We start from the raw sequence: 23,408 nt of genomic DNA on the forward strand, positions 1-23,408 counted from the left end.
AATTAATGTCTGAATCTGGCTTCTTTAACTGAAGGGAGTGTAGATAAAAAAACACTGCACATAAGATAAAAAAAATAAATTCAACCCATAGTAAACATATATCATATTAATTTACTAGTTACCTATATACCCTTTAAGCTGTAAAGACTTGATAATGCTATGACTTCAAAAACTGCTCTAGCTTCAAAATGTCAGTATAAAGTGGGTGAGAAGACAAGCAGTTACATCAGAAAGGCAAAATGCATGGTGACCATTTCCAGACATCATCTTAGCAATTCAGGGAGGCAACAGCAATTGATAATATTAGTTTCCTGCACTGTTCATTATTTAGCAACAGCTACTCTTTCCATATAGAAATATTATAGATACTTGAATAAACTGAATTTTATGGGGAAAAAAGTATTTGGACATATCAAATTTTTATATAATTGAGCTCCATGGACCGTATCTGTATCATAAAATCAAACATATCGCATGACATATGTTCTGAAGAACTTCATTCCATTTACAATTTAAATCTCCAAAGAATATGAAGTTGCCTGATTTTACTTTTTGAAGTAAAAAATTAATGTGGAAATAGTATGAATGGTTTTTTTTGTTTGTTTGTTTTTTTTTTTAAAGATTTTATTTATTTATTTGACAGAGAGAGAGATAGCGAGAGCAGGAACACAAGCAGGGGGAGTGGGAGAGTGAGAAGCAGGCTTCCTGCCGAGCAGGGAGCCCGATGTGGGACTCGATCCCAGGACCCTGGGATCATGACCCGAGCCGAAGGCAGACGCTCAACGACTGAGCCACCCAGGCGCCCAGTATGAATGGTTTTGTTCTAGTCTGATGAAGGTGTTGCATTAAAAGGAGACCAAGTTTTTAATTAAAGAAAAGTTGATGTTTTCTTTCCTTCTACCTTCATATTTTATGATGAGCCTTTTCCCCTGAGCTAAGAATGATCACTTATTCTCAGTCCCAAGTTCCTTAACATGACTTAAGAATTAAAGCCAGAACACTGGTACAATATTTCTGAACTATTCCTTACCTCTGTGCTCTACTATTTCAATCCTGGTATCATTTTTTAAAAACATATGTATGGTAATTATGTGTATATAAAATATTTTCTAAAATCTTCTTTAAAAAAAAGAACACGTTTGATTTTTAAGGTTTCTCATATACAGGAGTGGAAGTTTCCAACTATGGAAAACTATGAGAATTCAACAAGAATTTTTTTTACTCCCCAATACTATCTTGTGCTATTATCAGAATCTTAACAGCAGTATTAGCAGTATTTGCTTGCTCAGGTCAAGTATGTAAAAAAGTTTGAACTGAATTACATCAACATTTGTCATATTATTATGTTCTACATTTTATATTTCTGGTTTGGGGAACAGATATTTAAAATTCCATATACATGAATACCTTACTTCTGACTGGAAACAATTTTCTGATGTTTTTATCATTTAGTGAGCATTGACAACAGAATATATGCTATAAAATCTGAGGAAATGGAACACAAGAATGTTCTGTTTGGGGCACCTAACTGGCTCAGTCGGCAGAGCATGTGACTCCATCTCTCAGGGTCATGAGTTCCAGCCATACATTGGGTGTAAAGGTTACTTTAAAAAAAAAAAAAGTTTTCAAGTTTTCCTAAATAAGATGAATAAAGTTTTTCATGATCCAATACTCTTATGTCAAAGAGGAAACAGACTAAGTTATAAAATAAAAAGAATAACTTTCTACCACATTAGTGAGCTTCAGCAAAGGCTATATTCAGAGCATAGCCTTTACACTTATTACCAAAAAGGAAATAAACAAGGAAAAAACAAAAACCAAAAATCCCAAAAGAGGATTATTTGTAAATCATACTGAGATTTCTTTTTCTGTTGTTTCTAATTAACTTTTCTTTTAATTTTCTGTTCTTTCACTAATAAAAACATTCCAATATGATTTATAAATAAAAATCAGTGAAATAAATTGCTAGATTTAATCTTAATCAAAAAACAAAATAAAAAACAGAGTACTAGGTGCAAGAAAAGTGCTAGAGCCATCGAGGATTTGAAATGATACACCTTGCTCATAAAATTTTAACTAGATGAGGGACACCTGGGTGGCTCAGTCGGTTAAACATCTGCTTTCGGCTCAGGTCATGATCCCAGGGTCCCACGTCAGGCTCGTTGGTCAGTGGGGAGCCTGCTTCTCCCTCTGCCAGCCACTCCCCCTGCTTGTGCACGTGCGCGCACTCTCTCTCTCTCTCTGACAAATAAATAAAATCCTAAAAAAAAATTTAAAAAAAAATTTTTTTAATTAGATGAAAAGGATGACTATCTAGGCAAATAGAAATTAATAAAGTAGTTCACTTAAAGACAGGAGACCTAAAGAAATCAATAAGCATAAAAATACTTCAAACCTTTCCCAAAATTCCATCAAAAAAAGCATGTATTTCATGGATAAATTAAATTTTCTGACACTTACATGAATAAACTAGTTTTACGCTCTTTAGTCTCTTCCAAAGCATTCAGGAAAAAGCTTCCTTCTTATTTTTTTTGCTGATAGCCCAATCCCAACAGAGCCAAAAAGTCGGGGGAACAAGGGCAAGATCTAGTGAAAAGGCTCTGAGTGAGGTAAATCTCTCTCTTCCCACCCTCAAGAATCTTCTCTTGAATTGCTAGAAAATATAAGCATTACTTAGTCACTAGCTAATCAGTTTTCCTGGATAAGTAACTGCACTGAAAATCCCCTAATATTCTATAACCACCAACGACCAGCAGCAGTGTTCTCTCCTCTCCCACCATATTTGATCACTGAATATAATTTTTTGTTTTTCAGATCTAGACAGTCCTGAAAATGCAGTGCAAATATAAAATAATACATGTTTTTCTACTTCCTAATTTTAAAACATGTCTAATTTGTCCTTCGATTTTTCTAACCTTTTGATATAAAGATTTAACCTAAGAGAGAAGTCCAGGCCATTTGTCTTTTAGAGATTTCAATTTTCTTGGTTGTAGTATTGTTTCAACAGACATTCTGGGTTATCAAAATACCTGCTTCCCAACGATTCATAAAACAGAGTAATAGGTGCCAGAAAAATGCTAGAGCCAAGGAGCTCTGGCACAGAACTCCTAAAACCCCTTGGAATTTCCTAAGTGGTAAGAGCAATAAGGTGAAAGGAATACCTTTTGTTATTCATACTAAGTCTCTTTCAACCACACCTGAGTTTATGTTAATGTGGTGATTTTGGGAAAGCCCAAAGTATAGAGAGCTGGTCACCAGAGGACCAACCATGTGTGATTAGTTGGTTGGGACTTTCCGCCCCACCACACACTCCCACCTCAGGGAAGGGAAAAGAAGCTGAGGTTAAGCTAATAACCAACAGTCAATGATTTAACCAGTTATTTCTATGTAAAGAACCCTCCATAAAAATCCTAACTGAAAGGGTTCAGAGACCTTCCAGATTGGTGAACCCAGGGAGGTGCTAGGAGGGTGGCTTACCTGGAAGTTCATGCCCTTTCCCATATATTCTGCCTTATGCATCTCTTCCACCTGGTGGTTCCTGAGTTGTACTCTTTTATAATAAACCATTAATCTAGTAAGTGAACTGTCTTCCTGAGTTCTGTTAGCCATTCTGGCAGATTATCAAACCTGAGGAGGGAGTTGCATGAACTCCCAATTTATAACCTTGTTGGACATAAGCTGTGGGTAACCCGAGAATCCACTATTTACAACTGGCACCTGAGGTTGGGGGTGGGGGAGCAGTCTTGAAAAACTGAGCCCTTAATCTGTGAGATCTAACGCTAACTCCAGGTAAATAGTGTCAGAATTGAACTGAAGAACACCCAGCTGGTGTTGGAAAACTAGCTGGTATGGGAAAAACCCCATATGCCTGTTGACCAGAATATTCTGTGGGTACTGTACAAAGGAAACAGAGTTTTCCTTTAGCTTGTGTTTTTTTTTTCCTTTCACTACTATACTCGACAGTGCTCATAACCACTGTTGTATGCTTCTCTACTAAAAAAATATGTAATTTATTCTCAGAATCTAAGGACAGTTTTGTATTAGGATATCTATTCATAGTATTAATTCATCATATTAAAAAATAAGAAAAGCCATTTAAAAAAAAAAAACCCAAGAAAAAAAATTAAGTCAGTATCCACCCCTACTTGATAAAATAAACCACGACACAGAAATAGAAATCCTTCTATTATGGGGCACCTGGGTGGCTCAGTCGTTAAGCGTCTGCCTTCGGCTCAGGTTATAATCCTGGGGTCCTGGGATTGAGCCCCGCATCGGCTCCCTGCTCAGCGGGAAGCCTGCTTCTCCCTCTCCCACTCCCCCTGCTTGTGTTCCCTCTCTCACTGTGTCTCTCTCTCTCAAATAAATAAATAAATAATTTAAAAAAACCCCAAATAAATCAAATCTTAAAAAAAAAAATCCTTCTACTCTATATCTAGAGCTAAAGCTCAAATAAAGTCTGGCATCATGGCTTAATGGCAAACCCTAGAAACAGTCTTACTAAATTTCTGACAACATTTTGACCTGTTCTGAAAGTACTAACCAATGTAATTAGACAAGAGAACCAAATAAGATGGATAAATATTAGAAATGAGTTGGGGTTAGAATAATTATTTATGCATAATGATTATTTATACAGAAAAAGCTAAGAGAATTAAATGAAAAACCATCAGAAACAAGAGATTTCTATAGAACAGTTACAAAATATATAAATAGCTTTTTTATATACCAAAAATAGCCAGTTATAAAAATATACTTTAAAAACAAAGCATTCAAAATCACACATACCTGGCTAAAAGGAATCAATGCTCCTTGGATAAGGAGCAAGGTAAGTACAAGATGAGCCCAGTACATCTCACACCAAAAATAATAATAATAATAATAATAAAGTAGTACTCAGAAAATGATGGGACTATATCAAATATATCAAAAGTACACAGGAGACATCTTGAAGATCTTGCTGGCCAAAAACAGAACAAATTTGAGCATCAAAATGAATAAAGACGGGGCACCTGGGTGGCTCAGTTGTTTAAGGGTCTGATTTCGGCTCAGGTCATGATCTCAGAGTCCTGGGATGGAGTCCTACACCGGGCTCCCCTGATCAGCAGAGAGTCTGCTTCTCCCTCTCCCCGGGCTCGCGCGTGCTCTCTCTCAAACAAACAAAATCTTTTTTTAAAAATGAATAAGGATATTAATGGATTATAACTTGTTGACTAAAAAAAAGTCTATAAATCATTCTAATAAACAAGGAATATGGAAAGGTTTTCTCTTACAGAATCTCAACTAATAAATGTAGAAGGAATTATAGAACTAGAAAAGTATTATTTTGCAACCAATGTTACAATAATCAATTCAGGCAAGACTCACTGATAAATGAGCTAAAAGTACTTCCCCACATGCCACTTATTAATTTAAAAGAGAAAAATGCTAACTCTACAGTGAAGAAGCCTGACAGGTATCACCTTACCTGAGTTAATATTGCCAATAATGGGGCACACTAACATAGAGTGCCTCTTCATGGCCTATACTAGGAAGGACACAATACCCCTTATATAGCATTGCTCTCCTAAATTCATAATCTTAATCTAATTATGAAAAACACCAGACAAATCCTAAGGTACACTGTACAAAACATGTAGTCTGACTTTTCAAAAATACCAACATCTGAAAGATAGGGCTAAAGAACTGTTCAAACTAAGAGACCAAAAAGATAGGATAACTAATTGCAATAGATTCGATTCTGGATTTTTGTCATAAGGAATTACGAAGACAACTGGGAAAATGCCGATTATGGACTGCTGCATTAGTTTCTTAGGGCTGCTATAAAAAAAAAAAAAGGCTTATTAGAACAACAGAAATTTATGCTCTCAGACTAGAATTTTGAAATCAAGGGTGTTAGCAGGGCCATGTTCCCTTTGAAACTCTGGACAGAATCCTTCCTTGCCTCCTCCTAGCTTCTGATTGTTGTTGGCAATTCTTGAGGTTCCTTGGCTTGGGCTGGATCACTCCAATCTCTGCCTCTGTTGTCACATGGCATTCTCCTCTTCTTATAAGGACACTGGTCATACTGGATTAGGGCCCACCCTAATTTGGTATGAATTCATCTTAACTTGATTACATCTACAACTACCCCATTTCCAAATAAGGTCACATTCACAGGTACTGGGGGGACTTAAAATTATCTTTCAGGAAAATACAATTCAACCTACCAACTGTATATTGGATAACTGTATAATAGCGTCATTAAAATTTCTAAATCTAGGGCGCCTGGGTGGCTCAGTTGGTTAAGCGACTGCCTTCGGCTCAGGTCATGATCCTGGAGTCCCGGGATCGAGTCCCGCATCGGGCTCCCTGCTCGGCGGGGAGTCTGCTTCTCCCTCTCCCACTCCCCGTTTATGTTCCCTCTCTCGCTGTGTCTTTCTCTGTCAAATAAATCAATAAAATCTTTAAAAAAAAAAAAAATTTCTAAATCTAATAAACATACTGTGGTTGTCTAAGAAAATGTCCCTGTTTTTAGGAAATACAGGCTGAAGTACGTAAGGGTAATAAGACATGATGTTTGCAACTAATTTTCAAATGGTGGGGGGGGTGGAAAGAGTGGGAATATCCATACACATATATACAATGCGGGAATAATAAAATCAAATGTAGCAAAATGTTAACAACTGGTAAATCTGGGTGAGGGAGATCCAGATGTTCTTTGTACTATTCTTGTAACTCTTCTGTAACTTTGAAATTATTTCCAAGTAACAAGGTTTTTTCAAACCACACGTGAAATAATACCTACAAATAAGTTTAAGGAAAATGTTTGGAGTCTATATTACAAAAATAAAACTGTAATTTTATAAAGAACCTCAATAAATGGAATCCTATAACTTTTTAGATGGTAAGAGCCATTATTAAAAGATGCCCATTCTTCCTAAACAAACCTACATAATCAACATTATCTAAATCAAAATCACAATGAAGCTCATATGGATAAGTGAATGCATAATAATAGCCGGGAAATTTTTGAAAAAGAAAAATGAGATTTGTCCTACTAGTAATCACAACTTCATAGTTCAGAGAATGGGCTCTGAAGTTAAGAGTTGGTTGTAGTCCTAGCTTGTACATGAATAAATGTAACATCTTGGGGTGCATGGGTGGCTCAGTCGTTAAGCGATGGCCTCCTGATCTCAGCTCAGGTCTTGAGCTCAGGGTCATGAGTTCAAGCCCCACGACGGGCTCCACACTGGGTGTGGAGTGTACTTAAAAGAATACTAACTCAGTGCTCACTTTGGCGGCACATATACTAAAACTGGAAAGATACAAAGATTAGCACAGCCTGTAGACAAGGATGAAACACAAATTTGTGCAGCATTTCCGTATTTTCTTATAAAGAAAGAATCCTTTCATGAAATAAAATGGCTAAATGTCAGAATATTTTCAAAAGAAAAATACTTAACTCATAGAGTTTTGTGAGAAATGAATTAGTTAAAATATATTAAAGTATTTTTTACCATGACTGGTACACAGGCAGTACTCAACGTTAACTGCTCTTCTTGCTGTTATCATGGTCCTAATCATCAGGCTACGTGGTATTGGCACAGGAATAAACAATATCTGGACAAGAACGAAAGCCCAGAAACAGGCCTGAGAGTAAACAAACCTCATTTAAGGTATCGTTTAATCAAATTTTTTTTTTTTTGGAAACGTCTGTCTCCATTGATTTCTCTATTACCGAGGCCCTGGGAATATGAGAAATGTCTTTCAGTTACCTTCAGAAAGAATCATTCTGGACCTAGAAGCTTGAAATCAACTGAAGCCAGATGCCCTCTTAACTATTATCTACTTTCTTACTCTCTTCTCTAGATTTTCTAACTTCAAGAGCATGTTACAGAAGTCAGGAGGTGAAAAGAAAACATGCTAGGCATTTCCCATTATCTATTATGTCACCTTCCCTAAGTTGTGGATCTGTGGCTTCCTTCTTACTTCCAGCTTTGAATTTATCTCTAAGAATCATCTACATTGTCATTAGTTTTTATTCTTTTAGGCATCAATCATTCTAAAAGTCCTATTAATCTTGACAATATCCTAAGAGGTTCTTGACCCTCTCTTCTACTTGACCTTTACTATGAGTTCCTCCTTCTAAGTTCTATTCATTAAAAAAAACAAAAAACAAAAACTAAGCCCCAGCAGGAGTGGCTAAGGGGGTGAGAAGTAATGAGGTGAGAAGGAGGGAGGGGCGTAGGGCTTTAGCTCCATCAAAATTCCCACCTGCTACTATCCCCACCAAATTCTTTGCTACGGCTAATTACTATCTTTTCTCAATCACTAAAAGGAATACATAAATGCAGATACAATCCACAATTCTCCTCTGACCGCCTCCCCCATCAGAGTGCTTCCCAAGCTCTTTGTATAAAAAAGTTTGGGGCATTTTTAGACTTCTCATTCCTTTAGGTGGAATACTGCACATCAGAATCTGAAATCAAAGACTTTTGCTGGTTTTCAAATATGTTTCCTAAAGTCTAGGGCATACATCTTCTTACTGTCCAAAATTACTTTTCCTGTTACTTTTAATATAAACCCAGGACAACGTGGTCCCTATCTCCAAAAGTTCTTTCTATAATTTGTATATCACTTTTTTCTACCGGTCCTAATTAAGTTCAAAACAGCAAATATCTTTATAGCTTCCTTTACCACCTAAAACATGAAATTATATTTTTCCAGATGCTCTGCTTCTAAAAAGCAAACTTCCAGAAGGTGCTGGGATGTCTGACTTTTTCCATCATAATTAGTTTGCTTCTGTACTAATATGTTGTCTTAAATTAAGAAGATACCATCTGGGGGCACCTAGCTGGCTGGCTCAGTCAGTAGAGCATGCAACTCTTGATCTTGGGGTCATGAGGGCATTCAGCGTAGAGCTTACTTTAAAAACAAAAAAAAGAGGGCGCCTGGGTGGCTCAGTCGTTAAGCATCTGCCTTCGGCTCAGGTCATGATCCCAGGGTCCTGACTGAGTCCCACATCGGGCTCCCTGCTCGGCGGGAGGCCTGCTTCTCCCTCTCCCACTCGCCCTGCTTGTGTTCCTGCTCTCGCTGTCTCTCTCTCTGTCAAATAAATAAATAAAATCTTTAAAAATAAAAATAAATAAATAAAAACAAAAAAAAGATATCATCTTTATCCACAACTTCCAAATATTCTAACCATGTTTCTACAACTAAATAGTATATTTCCATAGAGATGTCTAACTTTAACAGGTTACTTTCTCTCCACTTCTGGGGCAAAGGCAACTACTCTTCCACCAAAAATTCATTCTCCCTTTCTAAGGCTGTCACTGTAAGGTAGTTCTACCACAGACTATTTTTCTTAGTCTACTTGCAACCAGATATATGCCTATAACTCATTTACATCAACATAATGTAAGAGGAACTGATGTGTGTCAAGAGTTTTTAAGAAACACAGGTGCTAGAGATAGAAAGAATAAGATATAAAGAAAAGAAATCCCCTTATTGCACATACTTTTTTTTTTTTACTGGTCTTTAACACAAGTCACTGCTAAATCAAACCTCAATTTCTCCATCAGACTCAAGTACAGTGTTTATTTGAATTCACCCTGAGCAGGGCACCTGGGTGGCTCAGTAGGTTAAGCGACTGCCTTCGGCTCAGGTCACGATCTCAGGGTCCTGGGATCGAGGCCCTCATCGGGTTCCTTGCTCAGCGGGGAGTTTGCTTTTCCTTCCACCTCTACAGTTTCCCCCACTTGTCTTTCTAGCCCCTTCTCTCCGTGTCAAATAAATAAAATCTTACAAAAAAAAAATTCACCCTGAGCACTGATGCCACTAGTTTAGACCTAGGCCTGCCACTCCAAAGAGCCTGCAGTATAAAGCAGCTGTGTTTACAGCATGAGCTTCCAATGAGGAGCCAGCTATTTGTTGACATTTCTTTCTCCCATGCCCATGAGATGCAAACACTGCCAGCGGACTGTTACACTGTCATACATTTTAGAGCATTTAATAAGTGCCAACATTGTGCTATGGTTCCAGATGCTTGAGATAACTTCTGTAACCAAAACAAAGATCCCTCCCTACCTCCATGGAGCTTACATTCTAGCAGCAGCCACTCCCATCATTTAGACTTGGTGCAACAGTTTAAAATCTATCTGCCAACACTTACGTAGACTTAATAAACATGGGCAATGATGGAACTGTTGGAGTGATGTATGAAGGAGCTATATACTCTATGTGGGATAATAATGCTACGATAATCAACCTAGCATTCTCATTAGAAAACAATGCTCCAGCTTATTAAAGAGGACAAAGGGTACATTCTTAGATACAACTGAAGAAATAAAAGGAAACCAAAGAAGAAAAGGCTTCTAAGGTGGCTAAGGAAATCTTCGTCAATAGAATTTGACACAGTGGTAAATGAGTAATAAACAAAATTTCCATTTGGAGCTTTAGATGAGATTTCCATCCAGAGATTAAGGAATTCATATAACAATAAGATTCATAGGACTAGCCAGCATGGAAGAATCATACTGTATCCTCCAGAAAGAAGGAAAGCTTTGAATGGCTGATGAGTCTGTACCAAGGTGTAGGAAACTGCCATCTATCTGACAGGGCAAATTAAAAAGTATGCTCTCTTTCTGCAGCATATCCAAAATGCGATGTAGGACCATTCAGAAAATGCAGACCTTCCATCTATTTCTACCAACTCATCTAGGAAAAAATGATTTAATTAGTAGAAATAAAGGCAATGTTGCACAATAGAAGTTTGAGCCAGCTTTTGACTCAGAAGACTCATATTTGAGCATAAACTCAATTCAGGGGAGGAGGAGTGACAGGGAAAGAGAGAGAGGAGCTGACTATATACACATAAACTCCATACACACTCTACAAACCCAAACTTACAAACGGACAGCATTTGCTACAGTTTAGTGTAATACCCATCTTTTGCCTGCTTTGTTCTTTTGATGAATTAAATTTAGATTAAAAAAAAAAGAAGCAGCTTGATTAGAAAAACATCCAAACACTGTCTCTTTGTTAATCTGGGCTGAACATCTTGTTATAAAAAGATAAAGAGCGCTCTAGAATTAGTATATCAATTTTCCATTACAAAGCCAAGCCTACAAAAGGAAAGCATTTGCTAGAATTTAGTGGAATAACCCATCTTTTTCAGTTCATATAATATCTGACCTTGATTCCCATTATGAAATAAGTATGGCAAAGCTACATCAATTAAAAAGAGAAGTGTAAGTGGGTTGAAAATTCTCAGCCCCAATAAAAATGTACAGTTTAAGGAAGAAGGAAAAAGATAAATCCTCCTATCACTGCTCTTTATCCCTAAGGAAGTTGCTTATAGGGAACAGGCTTATTGTCAGATAAATTCAGTTCTACTAGTCATCACTAATCATGTGACCTTAGCAAATTACATATACTTTCTGATCCTCAGTTTCTTCACATGTAATAAATGCCTATTTCATCCACAATTTTATTTTGGAAAGGATTTCAAATATTTAACTGCAATAATGCATATGAACTACACATGTAGCACAGCACCTGCCATAAAACAGGTTTTCTTCCTTCATAACCAATTCCTATGACAAGTAAATGGGTGGGAAACAGAAAAAAAAAGGCACAAAGAAGGAAATTATAAACTTCCACATTACATTCATTCCCCATTTTCCCAAGCACTTTTCTACTTTCCTCATTTTTGTTTCTCATTTCCAATCTTTTGAAGCTTTCCCATTCCTCACACTGTCCTACAGGGATAGAGTAGGAAGTAGGCTTAGAGTGCCTGGAACAAGCACGTGGGAGAAACTAGGGACCCTCCTGTACTTAAATTCAGCTTAACAGCAAGGCATCACTGGGAGGGTTCCTGGCATCCTAATATGAAACTCATAGCAGAGTGATTTTTAAATGGTGAAGAGCTGGGAAGGTGAGGAGACAGTGTAACTGGCAAGGCAATGGGGTCATCCCCTATATAATCAGAGCATTTAGTGGACCAAATATTTCATATGTTCAGAGAGCTCAGATTTAAAAAAACAAAAACCTGAAAATCAAACTGAAACACTATTATAACTGTTAAATTTTTATAAACTCTAATAGTCTGCCTAGAAATCTAACCAAAAAGGCTAACCTTCCAGGAAAGACTTTTTCTGGGAAAAGATTTTGATTTTCAAAGACCCAACTGACTAACTTTGGGAACACAAACTACTTATAATTTTAGTGGCTTTCTTCTTTTTCCTTTTTTTTTTTACAAGATCTTTTTTGCAAACCTTAAAAAGCTAACCATTTTCTAATGTCTATGCTTATTTTGTTCTAACTAGTAACTAAATGTGCTAAAGAAAAAAATCCAGAACAAGTATTCTGTGTTTTTATCAGTTAAAAAAATTAAATGTTTTAATGTTAGTGGCTATTTTCCTGATATAATGTGGCAAAGCTATCATCCAGTCATGATTATCTGTTAACTGACATCACATCTATTTGCTTCGATGAATAAAGCCCTTATCTTTTTAATTTTACTGCTAAATAAATCTGAAATGTTTATTTGACAGAGAGAGAGAGTGAGAGAGAGAGCACACGCAGGGGGAACAGCAGGCAGAGGGAGAGGGAGAAGCAGGCTTCCTGCTGAGCAAGGAGCCCAACGCAGGGCTTGATCCCAGAACCCTGGGATCATGACCTGAGCTGATGGCAGATGGTTGACCAATTGAGCCACCCCGGTCACCCCTGAAATGGTTTTTAAAGGCCTTATTTTCAAATGTGCCTTTTTTTTTTTTAAGATTTTATTTATTTGAGAGAGAGAGAGAGAGAGAGCACATGAGAGTGGGGAGGGTCAGAGGGAGAAGCAAACTCCCTGCTGGGCAGGGAGTCCAATGCAGGACTCAATCCCGGGACTCCAGGATCATGACCTGAGCCGAAGGCAGTCGCCTAACCAACTGAGCCACCCAGGCGCCCCCAAATGTGCCTTCTTATAGTAAAACTTCTATATAAGTGTTATGGAACCTGCATATGTGTCACACATGTCTTTAATGAACTGTCTAGAAAATCAAGTCTTCCTACCTAGAGAATTCAATCAGTTTGCTTGAAGCTACAAGTATCTAGTGCAAAGGGATTCATTAAAGTTTCAGAGGTATCACACAGTAATACCATGAAAAACCAGAGAAGTGTTGTACTAGATTATCACATTAAAAAGATCTACCAATCTACAAAATTTGTAACGATCTCCTAATCATAGCCAGTCCCACCCAACTGTGAATTCCTAGAAGGCAGCAGTCATGCTACATTTTTCTAACATAAAAACTAGCACAGTATTTGTTACGCCATGGGTTTAATAAATATCCACTTAATGAAATAATACTACGTTTGCTGGAACAAACTCCAGTGCCAAGTCTATGGGTCAGGTTGTTACTACAACCTTTACTTACCTGTTATTTATTTCAAATTCTAGATTCTGAAACGTTTCCTTAAAATGTTATCAATATAAAAACTTCAACTGTAACAGAACCACACATTTATATAAGGCTGAAAGGATATCAGAAACCATCTGGCCCAACTACCTCCTGTTTCAAATGATGAAACTGAGGCATAGGGCATTTACTGAACTGACCAAGGCCACATAGCTCTTCACTGTCCAAAATGGCATTAAAATCCAGATGACCTTCTACCTTTTAGTCCTTTCCTTATTATACCATGTTGCCTTCTCTGCTCCTTTTCAAAGTCCTGACAGCTATTATTCTAAAAATGTTCTTATCTGTAAAATAGTAATTGGGGGCGCCTGGGTGGCTCAGTTTCTAAGTGTCTGCCTTCGGCTCAGGTCATGATCCCAAGGTCCTGGGATCGAGCCCCACATCGGGCTCCCTGCTCGACAGGAAGCCTGCTTCTCCCTCTCCCGCTCCCCCTGCTTGTGCTCCTGGCTCTTGCTATATCTCTGTCAAATAAATAAATAAAATCTTTAAAATAAATAAATAAATAAATAAAAATAAAATATTAATTGCATGAGAACAAATGTAAGAATAAACTTGCCAAAGAACAATTATAAGTATTAAATTATGCAGCAAAAGCCACCAACTTTCTCCACTCCACTCCCATTTCTACTTAATGCTAACAAACTGTAAGTTACATTAAAAAATTAGAGAAGTAACTAGCCTCCATAATTAAAGAAAATCTATAGTTTACATACTGCTAGGAACATAGGCTGAAACCAACCTTTTAGTTTCAGTGGTCAGCCCTTTCCTCCCAGTACTTCCTGTCTTCACCCACACCCCTGGTAACAGCAGACATATCCTATAAAATACATTCTTTTACACGCATTACATCAAGAAAATCAGGACTTTTTTCTTTTTGTCCTTGGAAGATATGAACGTAAGCCATGATTATAATATTGATTGTCACTAGTAACATGATAGGATGACAAACGTATTTTAGAAAAATCTAGGTTTCTTTCTTTCCTTTTTTTTTTTTGTGGATAGCTTGAGCTTTCTATATTCATTAAAACAGTAAAAAACAGGGGCGCCTGGGTGGCTCAGTCGTTAAGCTTCTCCCTTCAGCTCAGGTCATGATCCTGGGATCCTGGGATGGCTCCCTGCTCAGCGGGAAGCCTGCTTCTCCCTCTCCCACTCCCCCTGCTTGTGTTCTCTCTCTTGCTGTGTCTCTCTCTGTCAAATAAATAAATAAAATCTTAAAAAAAAAAACCCAGTAAAAAACATTTCTTTAAAATAAATTGTATTAAAGACTAGTTTAACTTCACTACAAAGAGTTCCCAGTTTATTAGAAATATCAAAATGAACTTTAAATTCACATTTGCAAGTGTTTACAAACTGTTTTATAAAATCATTTTCTAGAACAAAACTTTGAGGATAAAAAGCTAAAGAATTTGTTTTAACATTAGCTTATGGAAAAGCACTAAGTTTTATAAAATTTTAGAGGTAGATCTTTAAAATATGTGTAGCAAAAGTCTGTATATTATAGTCATAAAATACACAGAACCACATCTCTGTATACAACTCAAAATTTATTAAGCATTTATTCTACTGGAGACTGTTCTCAAAGATTCATATAAAACAGTTCCTTGCCACATGTATCACAGTAATGGAAAGAAATAATTACAATGTAAGGAGAATGTGCTTTCATATCAGAGGAGTTTTGTGGGAGCACAAAAATGGGAGCCAATATACCAGTGTTTTGCTAAGTATGTGCCACAACAACAATGTGCACTTGTTAACATTCAGGAGTACACGGTCTTCCGTACCTCTTTCCTTCCTTCTGGTTATACAAGTTGGAGCACTGATTCTCCCAATGCTCCCTATTACCCATCCCAAATTAGCCAACCCCAAACTAAGTTTCAAAGCCAGAATTAGCAAAAGGAATTGTCTCTGTAGATTTTCTGACAGTCATGGTAAAAAAGAGGAAAAGATGCTGCTCTTTGCTTACCATGTTTATAAAATGAGTAACATTTCAGAAGCAGCAAAATTTGCCTGTGGCATCTTCCAGTCTGGGGTTCGCCATATATAGCTGATAATGTATCTGCGTTTGTTGATGTACATCTTCTCATACCCCAGGAATAAAGAACAAAAGAAAAGAATCTAGGGTTCCTACTTGCAATATTCAGGCAGACACAGGGGATATACCATGTGCAAGTAGTTCTAGAAATAATCCCTCTTGACGATCTTCCACTTCCTCGGAAAAAGTAGAATGTCCAAAGAACCTGCATATAAGCTCTCCCGCCATTCCACAAACAGTAATAGCAGGAGCACTTCTAAGTGGCACAGCTTGCGGCAGCATGGAGTATATGGAATAAACTTCAGGGACCCTGCAGTCGCAATATAGACACTCAAGCAAGAGAAACTGAAGGGCGCTGCTATCCTGGGCACTGAGGCTTGTAATTCAGTCCATCGGTATTCTCCTGTACTTTGAAATTACAGGATTCTCTCTCTTTCCTGGAGTGAGGTTCAAGATTTTAAAGAGTAACATCAGGTAAACTCAATCCAGACCAGGATATGTTGCCATCAAGTCTGCCAGTTCCAAGACAACAGTAGTGCTGCTGCAGCCAACAATTCCTTGGCATAGAGACATGTTAAAATGATACTGGCAGCAGCACTGGCTCTTCTCTTTCACCCTCTGCTGTTACTAGAGCTCCTTTTGCTAAATCTGCCTCTGAGTTTAGACAGGAGCTGGATGGTTCATAATCACCCAGCAGCTGCAGCTGAGCAATACTCAGCCTAATTGTGGCACTGGAGCAGCTGAAAGGAAGAAAAGCGATAATACATACCCTACCATAGCCACACACAAACTGCTGTACACAATACCAATAAGATACCAAGATACTTTAATAGGAACAGATTATTACCTTTAAAGAAAAGCAGTTGTACTTCTCTGGAAGAATTCTGGATTTGTATTATAGACCCGTTTAAATGTGAACTGAAGGTGACCTAAGCCACGTAGAGCTCTGAACAATGGAAGATCTTAACTAAAACTTCCTGTAAATATTCATATAACAAAGCCAGCGCCGCAAACATCACCTTTATAACATGACTAAAAGTTCCTGTGATATAAGAATCTGGCACAGACGTGATCTCTTCTTTAACTCTACGTTACGACAACGCAAAGCAACAAAATCAACGACTAAAACAGCAAGCCATTACATAAAGCAAGAAGCATAATACAATGATTCTCAGCATTTTTGAAACTCCAACACCATACGGTCATTTGCTTTCTTGAAACAAAACATACTCTTCTGTTAGGAGCCATATGGCACATCTTCATAAAGCTTAAGTAAACGAAAACTTATTATGCTGAGAATTTCATTATATCCTTAAGAATATCAAAACTAAGGCCAAAATTACTGATCCAAAGAATTAGTGTTACAGAAAACAGAAAATGGGGGGCGCCTGGGTGGCTCAGTCAGTTAAGCGCCTGCCTTTGGCTTGAGTCATGATCTCAGGGTCCTGGGATGGAGCCCTGCCTCAGACTCCCTGCTCAGTGGGGAGCCTGCTTCTCCCTCTCCCTCTGCCCCTCTCCCCAGCGCGCGCGCGCGCGCGCACACACACGCACACTCTCACTCAAATAAAATCTTTAAAAAAAAAAAGGTTAAAAGACTTATTACCTTGATGGAATAGTTTGTCATTTACATAACTTTGTGAAAAATAAACTGTATTTTATATTTGATGACAGAATAGTATCCATTAGTTTAATAAACATTTTGACTACCAACTATTTACCCTTTACAATATATAAGCTAAGAGGATTTAAAGTTAGTAAAATCTGGTGTTCTCCCTCAAAATATTAACATAATTAACACGTTATTTATATGTCAAAGTAGTGACAAACACTAGCTGGAATATGACAATTATGATTTAATAAGTCTAATCCTGTTTGCAAAGGATAGCCCAGGCAGTGTTCTAAAGGCAGTCACTAAATGTTAAGTTCTTTACCCAAGCACCTTATATACTACATTACACACAGGCTTCTTAAAGAAAAAAAAAGTTTTATGTGAATTAAAACAGATACAGAAAAGCGCACAGAACAAATGTATGGCTTGGTGAATATACTAAGGAACACCCTTGCAACCATCACCAGGTTAAAACTCTGTAACCACTGTAGAAGCTGGGTCCCAGTCACAACTTCCTCCCACCTCCTGTATCTTTACTTTTAGAGAAATCACTTCCTTGCAGGTTTTTTTTTTAATATAGTTTTATTTCCCAAGTTTGCATTCCCAGACACCAGAGCTTAGGACTTCTTTTAAATTTTTTGATATTAGGCACTTCTTTTATTTTTTTTTATTTGACAGAGAGAGAGAGAGAGAGAGAGAGAGCGCACACAAGCAGGCAGAGTAGCAGGTAGAGGGAGAGGGAGAAGCAGGCTCCCCACTGAACAAGGAGCCCCGATGCGGGGCTTGATCCCAGGACTCTGAGATTGTGACCCAAGCCGATGGCAGTTTGCTTAACCAACTGAGCCACCCAGGCGTCCCTAGGCACTTCTTTTAATTGAAGTATAAATGACATAGAATACACTGCCAGTTTCAACTGTACATCATAGTGACTTGATATTTTTATACATCATGAAACAAACCCCTCCACCATAAGTCTAGTTACCATTTGTCACCCTACAAAGTTATTACAATATTATTTACCATATTCCCTATGCTGTACCTTACACTCGCGTGACTTATTTTGTAACTGGGTTTGTACGTCTTCTTAATATAATGCTAAAAGGAACTAATAAATGACGCCTACATTGAACACTAGATTGAGAGTTACATATGTTTATAAAAAAATTACTCACGTTAACAAATTACTGCCTAAAAATATGCAAATGTGGACTTTGCACTAATAAATCTTATACCATGGGTTGGTAATATTTCACTTACACTGGATTGTTGCTATTAGCTTAGAACATTTATTCTTTTAACATTTCATATCAGGAAGGAGATTTATTTGCATGGAAGTTGATTTTTCAGCTTGAGATTTTCCTGAATTTAAAAAATAAAAAAAAAAAACCTTAAGCCATGTATTAATATTATACTTCAGCCATAAGACAAATTCCACCTATCCCAGGAAGACAGGTCAAAGCCATAACTGCACTTTCGGTTGAATAGAAAGGAGTCAATTTTGTGGTTTATGAAGTCAGCAAAAACATACTGCAAAATTAAAAGCTATTATAACATTATGGTGGTTACTGCAGAGTACATATTTTAAGAGCCTTTTTATCTTTTATTCTGGAAACATGGATATGAACTTTTATTTAGATTCAGATCAAAGGCAATTGTTTCGTTTTGTTTTTCAAATTTAGGACCCTATGAATCGTCAACCAGCATTCAAAATCTCCACTGAGGCTTAGGTAATGTTCAAAATTTAAAATAATTAAACTTCCTTTTCTTAAGTGTCAACTATGACAGGGGTCTCACATATCAGTAAAACAAAACATATGTATGGCTTAGTGAAATACAACTTTCTTACAGAATATATGAAAATCATGTATGATGCACACAAGACCCTCTTTCTCCTACAAGACACTCCTTCATAACCTGTCCATTCAAAATGTTTTCTGTCCATTGTATGCCATTGCCCTAGTTAAGATATTAGATTTTATTATATTAGGTTTTATTAGATATTAGATTTATTTAGATTAGATATTAGATTAAGATATTAGATTTACCAGGATACTATGCCTAAAGTGCATAGTTACATGTACACATTTAGTAATATTTTCCTTAGTGTGTAACTTAACTTTAGAAATTTAACAACATGGGGGCACCTGGGTGGCTGAGTCGTTAAGCGTCTGCCTTCGGCTCGAGTAGTAATCCCGGGGTCCTGGGATCGAGCCCAGCGTCGGGCTCCCTGCTCCGTGGGGAGCCTGCTTCTCCCTCTCCCACTCCCCCCTGCTTGTGTTCCCTCTCTGTGTTTCTCTCTGTCAAATAAATAAATAAAACCTTAAAAAAAAAAAGAAATTTAACAAGATGGTTTAAATATACTCAGAATTATCGAGATACTTTCGGCACTGCAATCCTACAGTTACAAGGACACGAATATACTACAATCATATGCATATATGTGAAATCATGTATGTGAAAGCACACCACGAAACACATATACATAATGGCATGAACATAAAGTTGCGATTCCATTAGAGACTTACTCCTTTAATAATTTTTAATTGTTAGAACGTGTTATTCCATGACTGTTTAAATTAATTACGCAGAAAATTCAACCAAATCCTAACTATATGTTGTGTCCCACTCATTACAAAACAAAAATTAAAGCGGTCCCTGCATTGGACTTATTTTCCACTCACCACAAAACAAAAATTGAAGCAATCCCTACATCGGACTTGGTTTTCGACGCGCTTCTTAAAACGACACTGCCCCATGCCCAATAAAGTAAAAGCTGGAAGCAATTATCAATTAGAAAAATACACTTTAAAACAGAATTTTCTGTAACATGTGGACAGAGAACCGAACCAAATGGGAGGCGGAGTGGCTTAATACTGTAAAAGTAGATGCTGAACGGCATACTTCCCAACCCCCAACCCAAAACAAAGGAAAACTTTAACATGTTGCGGTTTTCAATCAAACCGAGTAAAGCGAGAGGCTCGCCCACTCGCCCCCACACACACCCACGTCCGCTCTCCCAGCACAGTTGCTACCCGGCGTCAGCTAACACGGAGACCCTCAAGCTCCGGGACAGAAAGGGGCCGCCACTCTCGGCCCTCAGTCTGGCCAAGCGAGCCAAAATTAATCTCGCCCCCAGGCACCGATGGGAGGTAGCGTACCGCTCCAAGGACCTTAAGTCGGACTTGGGCGGGACCGGGAAGGACTGGACGGGGCGGAGACCGCGTCAGGGGCAAGCAGGTAGCGCCGGGAAGGAGACACGCCCGCCGGGCGAGCCGGGACGGGGGAGGGGAGAAGTTTCTCCCCAACTTCCCGACTCGGAGCCTGCGGGGGCGGGGAGCGCCGGCGCCTTTGGGCGCGGGCGGGCGCCGGGGCCTAGCGCTGCCCGGGCCGGGGTCGGCCGCCTCCGCCCGCGGGGCCCCGCCAGGTTCTTACCTGCCCTCCAGCCGCGCTCTCATGAGTCGCCGCTATCGCGGCTCGGGGTGGCGAGGAGGGGGCGGCGGGCGGAGGCGAGGCCCGCGGGGCCCTCTCCCTCCTCCACCTCCTCGTCCCGAGCGCCCGGCTGCAGCGACGACGGCACAGCCGCCCCGCACTCGTTACTTCAGGAGGAGGGAATTCCCGGGCTCCCCCACCCCTCGGCCTCACTCTCCACCTCCACTCCGCGCGGCGCCCGCCCTCACTCCCAGCTCCGCCCCTCCTCGGCGGGGGCGGGGCGGGGGCGAGGGCGGGGGCGAGGGTGGGGGCTGCGGCTACCTGCGCGCGCGGCCGGCCTCCTCACCGGAACTCGCGCCGCGCCCGCCCGGCCTCGAGCGCCCCCCACCTTCCGGTGCCGGCGCGCTTCGCCGGCTGCGGGCCGTCCCGCCGCGGTCCCCGTCGGCTGCTAGTCCGAGTCACTTATCCCGACCCAACATGGCGGCGGGGTCCGGGGCGGATTCCCGAGGCGGCGCAGGCTGAGGGGGCGTGAGGAGGAGGTGCTTCTTGCACGCGGAGAGCGGACCCACAGCGCCCCCTCCCCTTCCGCGGACCCTGCGGCCGCACACTCGCCTGCCCCTGGAGATGGAGTGAGGGGCGCAGCTTCCGCCCCCTCTGCCTTTCTCCGTTCCCTTCGCCCCGTTTTGTAGTGCCGAAGGCTTTGGGGCTTTGTTTTTGTGGGGGAGGACAGGGTTGAGTTATTTTGGTTGACTGTTTGCTTTTTAGTACTATGCTTCCGCACCCTTTGTCGCTGATAGTAAAATCTCAGCCCAGCCGCACGAGCCAGGGGGGCGTTCCTAACGCTCTCATTACCAGCCTGATCCCCGTCCAGAAACGCTCGCGTCTGGCCTCCTTCCGAGCCAGGGATCCTGTCCCAACCCCTGGAGCTTCCTGTTGACTGTTGGTCGAACCAGCCTTGCCGGGAGAGGGAACCGAAGCTGAGCTCTTGGCGACTCTCCCAGTAATGGTGGCCTTGGCTTATCTGGAGACAACGTATTCTTATATGATCCCGCCAACTTCCCAGTGAGGGACAGGTATTAATATCCTGTTTGACAGTTGGGGAAACTGAGGCTGCGACCCCGAAAGTGAGGCAGCCACAACTAGAATTCTGCTAACCCGAATCCAAGCACCTTTCCTGTCTGCCCAGTAGCCAGTGCCTGAAGGGGAAGGGAGAGGATCCAGAAGGAACTGGGATAAAGATAAGGGTTAGTCAGTGGTCGGAACGGGCTGAATATTGAGGCTCTTCTAAAATCACTTCTGCCCTATCAGACTTGTAGATTAACTTCCTCTCTGTATTTCCTCCTTGGTGTGGTGATCAGAACTATTAATGTGGGTCTGTTGGTTTCCTTTGTGGTTTTCAGCGAAATTAAGAATCATATTTGACAAATAGTACTATATCATATGTGTCAGTATTCTGGTACTCTAGGAACTTAGGAAATGCATATAAGGGTGAAATTTTTTTTCTTCAGCTCACTAAATGAACCAAAAGTAGGCATAGGCATTCACATTAACAAAAAGGTACACATAATATGGCATGGTGCTTTAATTTGACTTAGCTACTAAAATTTCATTTGCCCTTAGTCGTATTGGGGATTAAACATTTTCATGTAGATTTATATTCAGCTTTTTTTTTTTTTTAAAGCTAGAAAATAGGGGCGCCTGGGTGGCTCAGTAGGTTAAACGTCTGCCTTTGGCTCATGATCCTAGGGTCCTGGGATCCCTCCGGCCTCTGGCTTCCTGCTCAGCAGGAATCCTGCCTCTCCCTCTGCCTGCCACTCCCCTGCTTGTGCTCTCTCCCTCCTTCTGTCTCTCTGACAAATAAATAAAATCTTTAAAAAAATAAACTAGGAAATAAATTTTTGAGCTGTTACTTTTCTAAACTTCTGGATAAAATATATTTTTGTTGTCCTAAACTGGCAGACTCAAAAAATGAACTCTAAAGTACTAGTTTACCCCAGTTTAAGGAATGAGGTGGCTTTGAAAATGTTCTATATGGAGTTTTAAAGGTGGGAAAGGGTGTCAAAATCTCCTACATGTTCTGTTAACTTACTAAGTTTTCTTCTATTCACCCTCATTTCGATTCTTTTTGTTACCTCATTCCCTGTTTTGTCTTTTGGAAAATTCATCTACAATGTCAAGTTTTACTCTGTAAATAATCTGGAGACTTCAATCTTAGACTCAATGGCTCACTTATTTCCAAGGATATTTAAAACAACAAACCAAAACCAATACAAACAAATACCAACCAAAAACCAACACTAACACCACCAAAAACAAAGTGAGAAAGAGAATCTCTAAAGTCTTGCTGAGTTTGATACAATAGAAATTGCCTTTAAGTGAAAATCTGTTCATTCAGGAAGACAAGTGCACCCCTGTGTCCCTCCCACACAGCATAGAGAGGTCTGGTATGTATGTGTTAAGAAGGGATAAGTCTTGGAATCCCTGGGAGAGTCCGCTGGTTGAGGAAGCTAGGGGAATGCTTGAAACAAAAGTAATGAGATATGTTAAGTCCCTACAAAAGTGAAATGTATCATTTATTCAAGTTTATTAATGCTTACTGAATGCTTTGAAAGTTTAAAAGATTCAAAGTTTAGCTGGGGCACATTCAATCTCACCCTAGAACATGTGATTTTGCCAGGAAATGTTTGTGTTTAGGATAAATTTACCTGCTGCTTCCATCACTGAGGCTGTGATGATGGTTTTCTTTTCCTGGTAACTAGAAAGCCTGCAGTCCTACATGGGGTGCAGGCAGTGGTCTCTGCTCTCTAATTACCATCCCATTACAACTGCCCTCAAAATGCCTCCCACTGGACTTGTGCTAACCACTCAAAGCCTGGATCTTCTCATGTCCACT

At 39.6% G+C, this 23,408-nt stretch overlaps 1 protein-coding gene and 1 non-coding gene across 2 annotated transcripts in view; one reads left to right on the top strand and one right to left on the bottom strand.

Annotated features, from left to right (window-relative positions):
- Positions 1-20,718, bottom strand: part of YES1 (YES proto-oncogene 1, Src family tyrosine kinase) — a 75,194-nt gene extending 54,476 nt beyond the window's left edge. The window contains exon 1 of the mRNA XM_021686044.2: positions 20,519-20,718. The gene's annotated coding sequence lies outside the window, so the exon portion shown is untranslated. The remainder of the gene's footprint in view (positions 1-20,518) is intronic.
- Positions 7,265-7,368, top strand: LOC123326671. Its single transcript, XR_006541243.1, has one exon. It is a non-coding gene; the product is annotated as a U6 spliceosomal RNA (small nuclear RNA).
- Positions 20,719-23,408: the final 2,690 nt, after the last annotated feature.

Source organism: Neomonachus schauinslandi, chromosome 14 (assembly GCF_002201575.2).
Source record: "Neomonachus schauinslandi chromosome 14, ASM220157v2, whole genome shotgun sequence".
In the NCBI taxonomy this organism is placed as follows: Eukaryota; Metazoa; Chordata; class Mammalia; order Carnivora; family Phocidae; genus Neomonachus; species Neomonachus schauinslandi.